The sequence below is a fragment of the Pteropus alecto genome, unplaced genomic scaffold (assembly GCF_000325575.1).
Source record: "Pteropus alecto unplaced genomic scaffold, ASM32557v1 scaffold102, whole genome shotgun sequence".
NCBI lineage: Eukaryota > Metazoa > Chordata > Mammalia > Chiroptera > Pteropodidae > Pteropus > Pteropus alecto.
The window spans coordinates 508523-511192 of NW_006432224.1; the positions used below are offsets into that span (position 1 = coordinate 508523).

The window sequence follows — 2670 nt, forward strand, 5'->3', positions numbered from 1 at the left end:
CCCGAGACGTGGTGGATGAATCAAACACGCAGACCGTGAGGCTCTGGGCGGGCGCAGTGGCCATAAGACCAGGAAACCTCGGTGGCCTTTCTCCCAGCCACACGCCGGCGTCCGCCCCCGCCAACCCCAGACTCGGCGGACGTCCCCGAGGTCGATCCGCATGGCCGTGTGCTTAGTGGCTTCTCATGCCGTGCCGTCCACCTGCTCATGCTGAACAGCAAGGCCCACGGACGGTGCTTTCCCGTCCCCTGAGTCCCGGACCCGGGAGGAAGGGCCCGGTCCTGGGGCCTGCAGTCTACGCCGCCAGCCGCGGGGCTGCATGGGCCGACTGCGTGCCCGCCAGCCTGGGGTCGACGGGCTCTTTCACACATGGTGGTTTGGAGGAGAAAGACCTGAGTTGTCTTGAAAGAATTTGCGCTGTTCTCGGAGACGGGGCGGTCCCAGGGCGGCTCCCTCAGGAGACACGTGTCGTGTTTTTGATCGGCTGGGGGCGGTGGTCCTGAAAGTTCATGAGACAGCAGGACGGGGTGGCGTCGGCCGGCTGCTGCTTCTCGGTCGGCTGCCTGGAGCTTGGTCCGGAGCCCCCGCCTCGTTCAGGATGTGGGCGTCTGGGGTTAGCTGGCCGCAGCTGCATCTGGGCTCGCTCTGTCGCTTTCGGTCTGTGGCCTGCCTTCCTTTAATTTAGGACAGGGCAGAATTTACCTCCTGTCACTAAGCACTTCAGGGTGTGTGGCAGGCAGACCCCCAGGTAGAGCAGGTGGGCTTGGGACACAGAAATAGCCTGCCCACCTTTGCCTGGAGGCAAACTTGACACCTGGGTGTGTTTGATTCAAAGCTCCTTCTCTACCCCACCAAAAGGTGAGCTATTTAAAGGTACAGATGATGTGCTCCTTAGCACCCAGCAGGGTTCTGGGCCTGAAGCAGGAGGCAGGTGGAGAGGGGTTTGGGGAAAGGGAGGCCGTGCTTTCTCACGAAAGGTCACCAAACGGACTCGACACCGGGGAACCTCAACACCATCGCTGTCTGGGTGCAATTTTAGGCCGTTTGAAGGGACGGATTAAAATTCTCTAAATACGAGTCGTTAACCAAAGTGCCCAAATCCCCCCGGCCTAATCTCGATTGCAGAAATGCCTTCGAAGAAGGACGCCCCGGGCCGTAGGGCTTACGTAAGCTTCTCCCCGCCCGAGAGCAATCTACCTGCCAGGCTCTGTGTCCCCAGCGTGCTGAGCCAGATGCGAATGCAGGTGTCCTGCGGCGTCCCAGCTGCAGTTAAATATTTCAATTTGGTTTGGAGATTGCGTTTCTTTCTCAGGGTTAGTAAATTTTTTCTTCATTTCCTGCGCTGAGGAAATCTAGGCAATTACTTAATTGCAGAATAATGAGCAATATTTCCACTTTCAAATACGTATTCTCGTCATTTCAATGCGGCAAACGCCAGATTTCCACAAGCAGGAAGAGCTTTTGTTGTGTATCTCTTACTGCGACTTATTTGAGCGGCTTGAATTTTACGCCTAAAGATTTTTCTTTTGTTAATTTGTTGTTTGTTGTTACTGCTGCTGTGCATCTATTCCCGGGAGGTTTTGAAAGGACAGCCACCTCTATATAAACGCTTGGCACCTGAGTGACTCACATTCAAGAATGCCTGCTCCCAGCCCCCAGCAGTGGGGCTTCTCCTAGCCCTGAGATTCCGTCCTGGCCGCCATCGTCCCTTCCTGCCCCAGCCGCTGCTACCTGGGCCCACTGGCTCCAGACCAGGGGACCTTGGACTGGGCTGGGGGCTTACCCAGAACCTCTGGCTCCTGACTTTTATTAATTTATTTTTTTATTTTTTAGGCGAGGCAACCCTTGGCTGACCTCACAGATTGCAAGGACCCCATCAGCTTACTATCCCTTATTTTTCTATTGTTTATGCCTACAGCACCTGGTCTTCCTAGGTGGTCTCCCATCCAAGTACTAATCAGGCCCGACCCTGCTTAGCTTCCAAGATCAGATGGGATCGGGCTTGTTCAGGGTGGCATGGCTGTAGACTCCGGCTTCTGACTTTTGCCTGAAATGGACTTTTGTAATCTGGGGTAAAACCGCACAACCTGTGCGCCATATTTTTTTCAATGAGAAAGCATTATGCAAATTATAAGCACATGACTGATTTACTAGCTCGTGGAGCTCCACCCACTAGCGTTTGCTCTACTTTGTGGAGACAGGTGAGGCTGGAAGGGAGCCTGGGTGAACTTCAGCGAGTTGTGCTGAAAGATTTTGACACACACACCCCCCGAGGGGAGGGGGTCACGACTTCATTAGATTTTCAAAGAGCTTTATGAGCCCTGAAGACAAGCCCAGAGCAATAAACGGCCCTTTAATTGAATGATTTTGCTTGTAAGTTCTTTTTAAGAGGGACTCCGATTTAAATACAACGCTTGCTTCAGTGTTTCTTCAAGCTGATCCTAAGTTTGTCGACGCATTTTATATGCGAGAGACGGGAGGGGGAGAGAGAGAGACAGAGAGAGAAGACATGTTATCTCGTCTAATGATTTTGACAAGCTGTCACAGTTCAAACCAACTGTAATTTAATAACTCACGTTCATGCATCGCCCTAATTCTGAGCTCTCAGTGGACTGGAGAATTCTGGGTGAGGCTACACTCGGGCTTCCCTGCCTGACCGCTGTCGCCTGA

At 53.3% G+C, this 2670-nt stretch overlaps 1 non-coding gene across 1 annotated transcript; it reads right to left on the reverse strand.

Annotated features, from left to right (window-relative positions):
* Positions 1–1909: 1909 nt before the first annotated feature.
* Positions 1910–2028, reverse strand: LOC112475790. The gene has a single exon (XR_003044878.1). It is a non-coding gene; the product is annotated as a 5S ribosomal RNA (ribosomal RNA).
* Positions 2029–2670: the final 642 nt, after the last annotated feature.